Here is a 15,281-nt window from a genome sequence, read left to right on the forward strand (position 1 = left end):
TTCATTTGTAGCACAGCAGTTCTGAAAAGACTGATTCATGGATCAAAACTGTGTTGGTGATCAGTACTGGGAGCACGTGGAACAGCAATACAGACCTCGCCTTCCCTGGAAACAACACTGGGTCGAATTGCCACCTCCCTGATTTTTGCTATCCTCTTTCCCCTGGGCTGTGCGATGTAAAACTAATCTTTCCTGGTGTTCCTGAACCGGTGAGCCCACTCCCCCAAGCTTAAAGAATTCAAACTGTCTTGAGAAAAGTCCGGTTCAGTTCAACTCTTTGCCCAGCCTTTTCCAAACAATTGCTCCTACTGCTGCTGCGCCAAACAGCCTTACCACAGCCTAGTGTTTAAGAGGCTGGCTTTTTTCGTGCTTCATTTATAAATCCTGTTGGTGGAAACATTTCTGTAACTGGACCCAGTAGGAGTCTGACACTCTCATTGTGACTAGCTGTTTATTGTGCAAGCTGCTGACTAACTCGCAGTAACTAAAATATAATTTTCCAAAATAGACACAGATGACAAACAGATAATCACTGCAGAGAGCCAATATAACTAAGGAGTACACTCAAGGCTCTTTTAGGTGTACTTCACAGGCTCATTATAATCAGCAAACGGATCTTAACTGAGGCTGTCACCTACTCAAAACTATTCCTTATTTTCAAGGCTGTGTCTCATCGCGCCACTTCAGATAAAGCAAAAGGGGTCCAGTCATGTGCTTTGGTACCATTTAGCTCTGAGGTGGCATCCAAACATTGTTCTTTTCCGCCCCCAAAATCCCCGTGACTCCATCCCATCTTCCCCGCTCCCACTCTGCCTGAGGAACTGGATTGCTGGGGCCACGGCAAGTGGGCTCCCTGCCCACCGGGGCTTCAGCAGCTGCTCAGCCCTTTCCATCCAGGGTGAGGAACTGCTTCTTTCCCGTTCTCAGGTTTTCCTGCAGCCAGCTTTATGCTTACAGCGGTGCACAGCACTTACCAAGTCTCTCAACATGGCTACCCCGTATGGCCTTGCAGCCATTATTTCCTAACAGAGATAGCAGGAAGACACTCATACTTCAGGAATATTTGGACAAAAAGACCTAAGATACTGAAGATTAAAAAGCATTCAGCTGATACACAAGCAAACAAAGGAAAGCAAACACCTTGACTTAACTGAAGGGGCACAGGGCAAAGATATCACCAAAGAATTCAGTTATCCTTGACTAGAATAAATAAGTAAATCCCTTGAGAACAAGACCCTGGGCACTTAAGCAACAGTAAAATAAATTAAAACCCTGTGTCTGATAATAAAATACAATGTAGCTTCAGTGTAAGATTTCTTGCTACCCTAAGGAGGCTGTTTCTACCGAGGCCTCTGGTATTCATCTATCTCATTAAATGAAACCTGTAATAGAAAGAAACCTCCCCGCACACCTTAAAAAAATACGCGTACATTTTGAAAAGTATCTAGGCTGGAGATTTTCAGTTAGATTTAGGATTCTAGGGCCGATGCCTAAATTCTGGGTGCAGAGGTATTGCAGCTCTTTGTGTGGTGACCCCAACCTAACGGTGCTCATGAAGGTGTTGCAGAGACATCAGCCTGGGCTGTTGGGGTTGTGGCCACATCCATGGCTCTGGGCCCCTGCCTCAGCACCCAGCCTGGTACGTGCACATGGTGCTGTGAATAAAGCCACTGCAAACCCTCGAGCAGGTCTCCAGCCATGAGCAGATTTCCACGGCAGATTTTGAAAGGGATCATTTTTTGCCAAATGTGGAATGAAAAGAAAACCTGATAGCTAGGAGAGAGAGATTATCTCTCTCTCTCTCTCTCAATAACTGTTATGTCTCCTATGAAATGAAATGATGCTTTTTGGCCTACCATAATTGGAAGCTGTGGTAACGTCTGTCACACAAATCATAGCACTAATATTAATCATTTAAAAACAAAGTGATAGCAAAAATCCTGACAACAATGTTGCTTGCAGTTTTTCACATCTTGTGGGGTTTTTTTTAGCTTCAGTTTCATAGAAACTCCAATTATCAACTGCTTTCCACATGCAGTCTAAAAAAGTTTTGACATTAGGGATGTCAGCGGCAGTCGGAGGTGGTGTCAGAGCACCCAGCGCGGAGTGCGGCAGGCTGTCTGCCCCGGTGCGAGAGGCCGTGTGACACATCTTTTCAGAGAGTCACAGTATCTTTTTCATTATGACTTTTCCCTCTCAGATTAGGCTGACTTGTTAACTCATCCTTCCTGGTATCTTTCCGTTAATGCCTCTGCTTTGTAAGCTATTTCTCACTCTCTGATCAGTCTGGGATCACATTTGGGATTGGGCAGTGTAAAGGAGAGACAAGGCTGCGGAGATATTCAGGCTCAGGAGATATTTAGACATTTTATGTTCGCACACATAGGATGTAACATTTTCTATTACTAAAAAAGAAGGAGGGAAGGAAGAAAAGAAGGAAGGAAGAAAAAAGGAGGGGAGGAAAAAAGGAAGGAAGGAAGGGGACACAAAGAAAGAGAAAAAAGAAAGAGAAGGAGCGAGGGAGAGGGAAAGAAAGAAAGAAAAAGAACGAAAGAAAAGAAAGAAAAGAAAGAAAGGAAAGAAAGAAAGGAAAGAAAGAAAGGAAAGAAAGAAAAGAAAGAAAAAGACCCTCCCACTTTTTGTGTGGAATGCTTCTCTATTACAGAGCATAATAGACAATAAAAACTTATTTGAATATATTGTGTTCCATAAAAGACAACAAAAAGCTAATTTTCAATCTCTGTAAACAGAGAGAAAGAGAGAGACGCTGCTACACAGACTGACCTTAGCAGAATTGCTCAAATTTAGCAATGAAACTGATAGATTTACATGATGCATATGCAGCAAGGCTCTTTGTCTTCATGTCCTTGTGCTCATTATAAAGGCATGGACGCAGAGCATGGTTTATAGAGTGATGATAAAATATACCATGGCACCTGGGCTCCCTGCAGAGCTCTGAAGATTTATCTGTCTTTAGATGAGGTACTGTACAGGCTTGCTCCCATTGCTGCACTGGTGAACTTAAACCTAGACTTGAAAGGATCACTCATCTGGCGAGAAGAATAATTTAGTCTTTACCCATTCCAGAGTCCTCCCATGTCTGTTTTTTAATGAAGGACATCAGTTTACACAGTTGTGCTGAACTGTGTTTTTTTGGTTGTGTGATTTAAGCTATGTGCATTAGGATGTCTAATGGTAGTTTTATCTCTGCAGAAGCCCTATTTGAGTTGAACAGAGCATGTCTGCTCTTTGTACTAACACTCATGGAAGAAGACCTTGAAGAAGGGTATGTGGCTGAAGCCAAACTGTAGGCAGAGCAGTAAATCCATTACACTATTAAGCATTTTCTAAACTTTATACTGATACATTACAGTCTTAGTAATATTTGTAAGAAAACTAGAAATACAGAATCCTTCCCTGTTCTGTGTTTACCATGGGGCACAAATGTCTTTTAAATGGAAGATACTTTATCAAGCCTATGCTTTTGAAATTACTTTGTTAATGCAATCAACAACCATTCCTTCAATCATCCAGAAACTCAGATGCCAGTCTTCTTTAAATAGGTGTAGAACTGATAAGAAATGAACCTATTCTCTTTTATACCATGTGATTTTCTGAAGCTAACAGACAGATTATAGAAGGGGAATTTTAGTATTTACTAACTTTACAAACAATTAATATGATGGTCTGAAGAATGTCGTCAGTAGTAGTGTTAAAAATGTGAACACAATGACATTTTGTTTAGTCAGAAGTTTATCCTCATCTGGCAGGGGGTTTGGAACTAGATGATCTTTAAGGTACCTCCCAACTGAAACCGTTCTATGATTCTATGATCTGCTCATGATACGGGAAGGTAGGATTGTCTCAAATGAGATGCAGACTTTCTTGTTATAGCCTTCGAGATACATATAACAAAAGAAAAATCTGACCTTAAAAAGCTGTTGATTGAAAGAGATGACACAGCATGTAGCTTACTACTAGGATTCACAGTACATCATGCATGCTTACCATTGGGAAAAAGTATCAAACCTCCTTAAAGTCAAGTGTGACTTTACTTGTGCAACCATAGCAGCTTCAGGGAGACTTCTTAAGGGAATAAAAAAAAAAATGCTTTGGAACTTTTTGGGGTCAGACCTTCCCAAGTCCTGGGCCATAGAGGGATCTATAATACAGTCTAGGGTTTAAATTAGGTCTCCTGAGATCTTCAGGAAACATAAAACAAGAAAGAATGTATCTACGCTTGTAACTTTAGGTTAAGAAGAAGAAAAACAAATGGAGAAATCTTTCTTCAGGGGCCTGCCAAGACACATGTTATTTATAGTTCTAAAACCAGTTTCTGTTCTATTTTGAAATATTTCCATAGGGACTCATTTCTAATTGCAAGGCTAAAAATTGTAGAGATGGCTCCTGTGTGTTAATGAGCACCTGTACTCTTTCTGGGTGTCTGGGAGTGCCATTCTCTCTCCGTGCTGTCTCATCACATTCCCCAGCACAACCATATAGGAATATTTCTCCACTTGGCCAGTCCTCCTTATCCTGCAAGTGCAGGGAAGCTGGTCTTTCCGCTTGAACAGCATTGTGGGAGTCTGAGAGCCACTTCCTCGCAGCTGGACTTCCATACCTATAAAACGCATTTCTTTGTGGTTGCTTGCTCATGAAAGAGAATGAAAGCAGAGTAAGTCAGGGTTCTTTTTATTGTACAGAGACCCTGACATCTGGCAAGCATCTGGTTGGGGACTCTTATCAGGAAGGGTGGTGGTTAGCACATTTTACAGGTATAGGACCTTTAATCTGCAAGAGATTTGGGGTCAGAGCTGATTAGGCATTATGAAATGGGTTGGTTTTTTACCAGAGGAAGTAGATGGCTTAAAAAGTAGAGGCCAGCCAGAGATCTGTTTCTTTTTCTGCAGGAACTCTTGTAACTCTATATTAGAATGCCCCATACGACGTTGCCAGTGATCATGGCAGTCATGATGACTCAACACAACAGTGCAGCTCTCCCTTTTAGTATAATGTTTCTGCTTGACAGAGACACTGAAAATGAGAGCTGGTCATGGTTTCACCTTCTGGATTTCAAATCTGAAAGTAAGCTGCTTTATAGGTTACGTCAGCTCCAGGACACAGGTTTCCCTTAATGGGGAAAAAGGGAAGATTATGTCTGAAGAGAGATGGCAGAGTGGAGGAAGACAGTCACACTTCTGCACACACTGGGCCTTGCACAGCCTTTCAGTTGCTTTTGCTATTGTAAAACTACAGAAGAGCAGAATTTCAGTGCAAATGGAAGCTGCTGCTTCTGCTTATCTAGTGATGGCAGCTTCAGAGAAGGAAAAATAAACAATACTGTAGGATGATTATTAACCTTTAGGGAAAAATTGTGTCCTGTTCCTAATCCTCCTTGTGGCAGGAGCAAAACTGTAACGCTGTTCTGCGTCATCTGAGGGAATGGTGGTATGTGCTAAAAGCTTAAGGGATTGCAAGCCAAAATGTTTATACCTGAAGCAGAAATGTTCTTGCAGATACATGTCTCTTGCAGGTACAGGCAGGAGTGGGCATGAAAAGGATACCTGATGTTGGCAAAATAAATACATACTGTCTAAAAATTTAGGAACTGCTTCCTATAACTAGGATCTCACTCCCCTAACAACCTCGCTTTGACTGGGAGAAGCCACTAGCAACATTAGCTATGGTCTATTCCTTGCCATTAAAGTCTGCTACTTAGATTATTTTGCCTTCAGGAAGATAGGGAGGTGCTTCTGTCCTTTTTTGCTTTCTTTCTGTACAGGACCCATGCTTTGCCAAGCAACATTTATTCCTAAATAATGGCATATCTCAGGGGTTAGCATAAGAGGAAAACATTTCGTCTAGAAGGCATGACTAATCAACACAAAGGCCTTTTCAGAGGAGACCAGGTGTATAGGCAACAAACACATTAATTCCAATTTTTATTTTGCCTCATAAGGGTGAATTTACAGAGGCGATAGCAGACTGCTGTTGGGGTTTTTTTCATTGTCTGACCCGGGGTTGTCACTGCCTGAAAAAAAACATTGAATGCACTATAAGGTGGACACGCCTTTGGGGTTTTATGTCTCAGCCAACCAGTGTTTGTAAGACTGTTATACCTTTTGTTCTTGTAGACAGGAAGTTAAATTTCAGTAGTAAGAGTTCACCTACAAAGGATGTGGATAAGCATGAAGTTCCTAGTCTGTTGCAGTGCTCTTCTACTACTACTGCTAGGGTGAAAGCTGGGAAAATGAGTGAGGGAAGTAAATCGGTGACTATCTATTTGGCAGAAGCAAGTAAAGGTCAAACTGTTGGTTGATCAGCTATGCATCTTTTGTGAGGAGTGGGTCTGAAGTGAACATAAAAAGAAGATTCCTGGGGACAGCTTGTGAAGAGAGTGGTGATGTTAAATTCAGGACTTACAATATTCCTGGGCTTGTTGATAAAGTAATGCTAAACCTCTACTGTTCTACTGCATGAGTTTAGTGGGGCTGACTGTCAGGCAGTTCTGTTAATTTGGGTGCAGGTCCGAAGTTGGTGCCTCAGTCATAATCTTTGGTGACGTGACTATGTCACAGTTTTAAAAACATGCTTTATTTCTGGCCTCGATAATGTAACTGTAATGTTCAGCCTTTAGATCATTTTATATCTTTGGGGGGTTTTAGATTAATTTGTTATTATTTTTTCCCATGTAAGGGAATGAGTGATTGTGAACAAATGGCCCTTTAACCTTTTCTAAATGGAACAGACTGAGTTTCTTGAACCTTTCACTGTAAGACCTATTCTTTAATACTTTAACCATTACTTCAGCTTTTCACTGAACCTCTCCGACTTATCTAAAATGAACCTAATTAGTCACTGAGCCCAGTCGATGGCTTTTTCAAGCAACTATGTAAGATAACTAAATATAAGCCCATCAAACTGCAGAACTTAACAGTGATTACAAGATTCTACTGTACTTTGTGTGATTTGTACAGATCTGAGCTCCACAAAAGAGTCGCCTGAGGAAAATATTTTCTGAAAATGTGGTTATAGAGCTAGATTTTCTTTTCCCCATCCAGATGTCCACAATGACAAATGATTTGTAAGACACAGCACTTATTAATTTGGCTTTGTAATTTCCTTATAAGAGCTAGTCAAGCATTACAATCAAACCCAGGAAAAAGACAAGTCCCAAGAAGGACAGAAACTCAGATTTGGGGGTTCAAGTTTGCAAATGGGGCTTGTCCTCACATAGGCTTAAGTGAAAACCTAACCACTGGGGTAAAAGAAAAATCCAATTTCTATCAACATAGAAGAATGTTCAGATGAACTGCTGGCAATACAGAAGACTAACTTTGTGAGCATCTGAACTACTGAAACCTGTTTTCCTATGAATTCATGTACTCTGCACTCTAAAAATTTCTTTAGTCCTAGCTGCAATAAATGCAGCTATGTATTGTTGTAACAATGGAATAAATGCAATAGCATGAACTTGCATGCCCTGATGGACGAACTTTTAGTTTTTACCTATTCCTTGGCTGTCTGACTGTTGCTAACAGAAGGTGTAATAGCTGAGTTCTGCCCATCTTTTCTTCAGTGGAGGCATTTCTTTTCGTGTGTTTCCCCTAGCTATTCACCGACTTTCACAAAAATTGTGGAAACTTAATTACCCTTCAAGTTTTACCTCCTCTTTCAAATTTGTTTGAAATTCTCCATGGATTAAAGAAAGGTTATTGTGCAGGAACTGACAGACAGGCTGGTCATACTGGTGGCACCTTATTCAGAAAGCAGGTCTAAAAGCAGAAATAAAGAATAATGCAAAGAAACCTGAAGCAAATCCCTTTAGTTTCTCTCTTTCACTTTCTCTCATTAGCCATTTACACATTTTCTGAAGTCTGAAGTTCACTCAGTTTTAAGATAATTACAATTTTTAAGATGAATACGAAATTAAAATTTTCATATATGTTAACTGGTGACTAGCACTTCATACAATTTTCATTATAAATCACTTTATTTCTCCGGGTTGTTTACAAGAAAGAAATCTAAATGGGTCAAATCCTTCTGTTACTTTCTGTTCCAGGTGTCAGTACTACACTAGACACCAATATACACAGTTCATTAAAAGCTAAATATTCTGTATTGTTAAATGCCCTGTGGAATGGAACTTCCAAAGTGAACTACCAAAGCATAATATCTAAGCACTGGAAAAGATTAAGGAAGTGCTGTTGATAGTAGATTTGAGAAAAGAAAAATAAGATAACTTCACCATCAATGCAGACCTTTTTGAGGAAGATAGGCTTTGTATAATGTATTTTCTTTGTTGCATTCATCAGAATTATCAAGCTTTCAGCAAAGACCTAGCAAAATTGGATCTGACTGCCATGTGGTTTAGAGCGTGTTTTACTTATGCCTTTAAAAAATGAATGAAGAATGAAAATCATGATTGTGGGCAGATTCTTCCGAAATGTTTTAGCTACTTATTTCATCTCACTCCTCAGCTGCCTGAATCCGGATAGGAAGATCAAATACCCAGAGAATGGCATAGAAAGAGCCATCACAGTGAGAAGAGGACATCCAGTTAGACTGATGTAATCACCCAAATGCCTCTCCAGCTCAGCTCTAATTGAGGTTGTCATGACTTGGCAGAGCAAAAGCAAATTTTGTTGATGAAATTTTCATCACTGTTAAGTGAGAGGACCAGCCTTATGTAAGATCACCAAGCGGGTAGCAGAAATGAAGACGTTATGCTCTTATCTAAGCACCTTATCTTGCATCTATAGAAATTAAAAATTTGCATCCGACTGCCTTTCTAGGGGCTTCTTTTACAGAGCTCTTGCAGGACTGCACAGGAAACCGCCTGGTTGGAGCAGATGTTCGGCTTCACTCACACAAAGGCAGCAGATCCCACTCAGCCGCTCCTGCGTTTTCATCGGAGGAGGATGGGGACACGCTGGGGAGTCCGAGAAACTTTACCCCTCACTGAGTAGCAGGGTTTCCGGTGTCACTTACTACATATATTAACTGTAACTGGGGGATACTAGAAGACAGCTTTGCTTTGTGGAAATGAAAAGATTTTTCATTTGTATTGATTTAGAGGTTGGATGGAAAAAGGTGAAATAGTGCAGGGAGGGTCAAAGTACAGATCTGGATCTCTAACAAGCTTGGGGTCCTTGAAGAGCTCGGTCAGTTTTTTCCTTTTCTTGGTTTTTTTTTTTTTTCCTCCTTTTCTTTTTGGTTTGAACCTACTTCCAATAAACCAGAATTAATCCCTAATTAGAAGCAATGGGGTTCTAGGTTTTTTTCCTTCTCCTTTGCTCATGAAACTCCTGTTGAGCGTGGCACTCTGGCATAAAGTTTCCTTCACAGCAGCAGTAAGGAATTCTTTTCACTTCTGGAGTCTGTGAGTTTGGTAAAAGTCTCTTCCTTACCCTGAGGTCAGTGATGTCTGTAGTTTAATTTAAGGCATTAGAGAGAAACAATTAGTTTGCCTGGTGCCTAAACTGCTGCTGAATAAACAACCGCAGAAGCTGAATCTTTAAAAAACTCCTCACGACTTTATTTATCTGGACCCTCGGTTGCCATCCAGATGCAAGAAATTGCTTTAGTTCATTTTAATTCTTGCCATTTTCTCAGCATTGTGCTACTTTAGGAGGCAAATAAATGCAGGAGGAAGATACCTATAGATGTGTTCAGCAGCTGGAGGGTTTACGATCTAACCTAAAAAATGCAAGTTGGTTTTCTTGTAGTAATTAATACCAGCAACATTTCTACTAAATGCTTCTGTGTGCCTCATAGAGCTCTTCATGTCTCAGCAGTGGGTTGAAGCTCTGAGGGGCACAGTTTCACTCACCAGCCATGACTTTTGCTGAATGGGTTTGTAAACCTCAGTGAACACTCATAAAACTAAGTCCCAGGCTTCACAACAACTCCTAATTTAAATTCTGAAGCAATCAACCTAACCTACACTCTTTATCAGATATGAAATTTATTTTACAGAAGCAGAAAGACACCAAGCCTTTTAGGTAGGAGGATTTTCAACCTTAAACAATAGTTAAACACTCTTTTGTCCTAAATGCAAAGATTCCTGCCCTGTTGCAAATTGTATTGTGTTTTTTTTAACTCAGTCCTAAGGTAAAATCAGCATATGACTGAGAAAATAACGGTCATTTTGGAGAAAATAGAGACCTGTTAGCTTGGGGTAGGTACTTGAGGCTTACATTAATAAATATTTTCTACTATGGACCATGTAGAGCTATCTGTAAAACCTAATACTAATGAAAAAAATAGCTGAGGGAGAGACAATCCAGACTGTTTTCCAACAAACACTGGGGATGTACTTGAGAATTTAGATGTTCCTGTAACTGTGAAAATACTGTATTCTGGTAAACAGTCCAAACTCATTTCAGCCACCTGAGGCCCAGGAGAAAAGTGATAGAGTCTTTGTCAAGCCTGCCCTTGGTGTTATGTTTTGCAGTATTTCAGGAAGAGGCACAGTGCTTACTGTTATGCAGAAGAGAAAAAGTATATTTATTTTCATCATGAGAAGGTAAACTTTACATCATTGCCCAACTTCTGCAAAGTAACAAAACCCTACAGTATATGTTTTCTGAGCTACTATCCCAACTGCTGATGATAGACAATAATATTGTGATTTGTTTGGATTAAAACCAGTTAAAAAAAAAAAAACAACAAACATGCACAAAAGAATTGTCTGTATCATCTGCCATACAGATGAAGCTAAGATTTTCCCACAAAAGCATGCACAGGGTCTGAATGATTTGGGGATGGAGTTGAGAGAGATAATGGGAAAAAATATTGACAATATGTATTCCAGAGGCTTCCAGCTGGACATGAAATGAAAATAATGACTGTTAGGATGTCAATCTGCTCTTTGATAAATCTCATAATTATTATCAGACCCATATCTGATAACAGCGAGCTATGAGAGAGAAATCAAGCTACTTTTATCAACTTACTTTGTCCGTTGTCTCCTTGACCTCAGGCTGCTGGAAAAGTTTTATGTTGTTTAGGTTGGCCTTTGTTTCCCACAGATCTTTTCAGTTTATGGATATACTTGATACAGTGAGAAGACTGTTGAATTTTAGAATTGCCATGGCTGATTTCAAAACCATGAATGTCAAACCTTTACAACTAGGAAAGAGATCTGCTGTTTATTTGGGTCTAACCCAAAATGCAATGTATTAATAACAAAAAAACCCCCCACGTTAATTTCTTTTGACCTGTTTTCCTGGAATATCTTCTTCAGCTTACAGAGCTAAGCTGTGCATCACTGTTAAGTTAAGGAGTGGCAAAATGAAGTCCTTTTACATGTTTTCCTGTTTTAAGTCATGTTAGCCAAAATGGTGATAACACACTGCTTATCCCAGCTAGATTCAGGCAGAGCAATTGTGCAAATGAGAGGGAGTCTCAATTTTAACTTCAGCTTCATGTAGTTTTTACCAGAATGGACACTCATTGTTTTCATTGCTCAGACTTAATATAAAAATTCAGTCAAGGTGAACATCTGATTTTTTTAAAGCCATTTCCATATTCCTAATCTCCAGCACCCCTTGATTTTCAATTCACATGTGCTCTATTAAAAAAAAATAAATCTCTCCAAGCTATTTCAGAATTTAGGAGATCGTAACCCCCTGAATGTACAAACTCACAAGCTCTTAAGTACTCATGAAATTGTACTCCCTCTCAAAATTATGGCTGTTCTGATAACCTAAAGGACAAACATCTCTGCTTTCCACTAAGCACAACTGAAATAGCTAAGGTCCTTGACCAAGAAACTGTTCTTACACTTGTGAGGTGCTTTGACAAACTAAATGGAAAGTTCTGGGTAAAAATATTAATTTTAGGCTAAAAATCTTCTTCACTTTTAAAATTTCTATTGGATATGTTTTTGCAAAATCATATTTGATTCAGTAAACAAAAACATAGCAGAATTTTACTTGCCAGTTATTTATCCAAATAGGCATACCTTTTTGATTATCAAAAGAAAGAAAGATAACCATAGAGAACGGAAAGTAATTACAGTGCCATTTATTATTAATTTTTTTTTAAATTTTTTTTCAATCACAGATGCTTTAATATGAGTAAGCTAAGCCTTTGCTTGGCCGTTTCATTCACATAATCCCCACCTCATTCTTTTTATCCTTCTAGTATGAGCAGATGGAAAACAGGAATCTCGAATTACTATCCTCTGTTTTCTACTTAGTCTCAATCCATGTGGACTTCTTTAATTATTTGATTGTCTTGTTCAATACTTCACTGTCTTATCCATCAGTGAACGCAGTGTTATAAAATCGGGTTCTGGAACTCCTATTGGATCTATCATTGCATCAGAGAAAATTCCTTTTTGGTCAGCTTGGTATATAAACACCTATGTCTTAAAATCCATGGGTGAGATCTTGGGAAGTTAGCTGAGAATACAGGCAATTTAGGGGAAACTGCATTCCCACCCAGAAAATCAGACGGCAAATATGCCGGAGGACTGCAGATTGTTCACTCTCAAAGTCTTCTAGCAGTGATTTTTCTTCCTGAAGTTTTCCTTGTTCAATAGGTAAAGTTTTGTTTCTGTGAGTGCTCCAGCAGTGGGCTGAGAGAGGAGGTCTTGAATGACAGCAATCCATTCCCAGGCTGCTCACAATGCAGGCTAAACTGGGCTCTATTATATCAAAGGCTGAGGGAAAAGAGCACACGTTTTCTTCCTGTTTGGACTGCAAAACTAATTCTGTTGTGGTACCTGAGTAAAGTGTTAGCAATGGTTAAAATGGACCAACAGACTGTAGAGAGCTATTGAAGTTTTGGAGGTGTGTCTGTGCCAGCAAGGGTCTATCTCCTTCTCTCTCTTCACCTCCTTCAGGTTCCCCTCTCCCAGCAGTCTTCCCACCTTTCAGAGCACGGGATCCTGCTTCCTCTCTTTCCCCTTCCCCTCTTCACCCCTCACAGATCTATAACTCTGCTGCTCTGCAAGCATCCTCTCCAACACCCTTCTCCCCCTTACAAGTCATTTATCTGCACCTCTTCCAACGTGACACTCCACTCTGCCTGCCCCCCCTGGTCTCCATCCTCCGGCAGCCTCGGAGCAGAGAGCTGTAGGGATGGGGCAATGTTGCTGCAGCAGAGCCAGCCTCTGGCTCTTTCCATGTGGGAAATGAAAAAGCAACTGTTTTGCCGATGTCTAAAGCTTACACTTGTAATATATTGTTTTGGTGCCTCTGCTTATTGCATTACAAAATGCTGAGTCTTATTCTGTTCAACGTCTTCCTGCACTCTAATTTACATTGCATTTGGTGTTCCACATTTAAACAATAGTCAGCTCTGAGAAAATCTGTGTGCATACAGAGAAGAGGATATTCTGACAAAGATATTTACTGGGTGAATAGTCTGCAGCAAAATGTGTAAAATGTTATTCACTCAGTTCAGAAAAAAATATGACAAGTGATGTAACTACAGGATGTTTCTTCTTTACTTGAAAGAGGTTAGTGGCTCGGCTAAGATTTGCCCAAATGTCTCGTAGTTTTGGATTTCTCAAATAGGGACCTTCTGTTTCTGGATACACCTCAAAAAATCACGCCTTCTGAGACATGTACTGTTACTAAACAGAATAGCTAGAAATTCCAAAATATTGGATTAAAAAGATGGTTACTCTAAGTTCTATTTAAAATATGTATATCTTTTGCATATTTATATGTACTATATAGTGGCATAGAATCAAAATCTACCAAAATTTAACTCGCATTTTTTAATGTCAACTAATACAAAAGCTGATTGAAGTTTTCTGAAATGTGAAAATGTTCTGAAAGTGTAATTGGAATTCAGTGTAGATGAAAAGTATGAGATGAATTTTTGCACAAATTACAAAAAATATTTGCTATTTTCAGCCACCTCTGCAACTATGTTACTGTATCTGTATATTTAAAATTCCATTTAAAATACAAAAATAATTTGAGCTTAAAACTTCTATGATAGTGACAAGAGATCCTTACATTAAAAAAAACCAGCACACATGAAAAATTACTGTTTCTACCTTTAAAACAAGAATTAAGGAAAAACTAATTTCACATTGCCAAATTATTCAGTTATAATAGTCATAATTAGGCCCCATTGACACTTAATAAATATATTTATATCAGCATTGCCATCCAGATATCCACATTTCGTCATTAAACATGAGTAAACTAGTATTACATTTGTTATTAGAACCCCAAACCATACAACTGATAATTAAACAAATCAGCAATTAAATTAGGTCAAACTATTCAATGAGGAAGCCTATAAAATAAAAACAATCTAACTATTGTAAAGTTACTATTGTAAATAGAAACTGTATTTTGCAGTTTGGTCCACGTTCACCATTACTCATCCAGGGACTCAATGGTTTCAGGGGGGCTTTATCTGGGATAGAGCAGAGGGTGAAATTTTTAGAGAAGGATTAAAATTTCCAGAATGAATGAAAATTCCAAGAAATAGGATTCCCTTGAAGCATAGACAAGAAAAACATACAAATATATTGCCTCCAAAGACCACAGAATTTCAAGCCAGACTGTAAAACTGAAATAAAAATTACTTCATATGAATGCTGGAAAAACTGAATCAAACAATTGGGTTTTCTCTGCATAATTTAAATTCTATTCAGTATCCGCTCAACTTTTTTACTTTATTCTCTTTCTCACACACACAAAAATCTGCAAATTCATCCTAGTTAGAGAAGGAACATTTTTAAACCTCTTTGACAAAACAAAATCTTATAGGGAAAAAAAAAGACATGAAATAGCCAATGCCAGAATTGCCATGTAGGGACAGTTTTTCCTCTAATCCTGTGTGAATACAAATGTTAGGTCTGGAAGGAGAAATACAGATTCATTTGCTATTAAAATTTAACTCCAGGCCATTGTTATCAATCTTTCTTGAGATAAAGATGACTCAAAAGCTACAACAAAAATCAACAAAACAGGTTAGAACCCCATGAAATATGGACACTAGCATTTCCTACAGAATTTGAAAATGCTTTAACATGTTTAATAGGGAATTAATGAAGATGACAAAAATGGGGATGCCTAATACAGCGTATGAAAACAGAGATCTATAGCCTTGTTTGTCTTTAAAGCTTGCTGAAGTGTTTTAATAATGCAGTGAATTATTGAAGTTGTGCTCTCCACACTAAATGTGCAGTGGAAGCTCACTTTCTTCCAGGAATATAACTGACAATGAATGTGGTCAGACAGCATGACATAGAGAAGCTTTGAGTCTGTTCCTTATTAATAGGAAAAACAGTTTCTTAGTCAGGG

The sequence above is a fragment of the Haliaeetus albicilla genome, chromosome 5 (genome assembly GCF_947461875.1).
Source record: "Haliaeetus albicilla chromosome 5, bHalAlb1.1, whole genome shotgun sequence".
Taxonomy (NCBI): Eukaryota; Metazoa; Chordata; class Aves; order Accipitriformes; family Accipitridae; genus Haliaeetus; species Haliaeetus albicilla.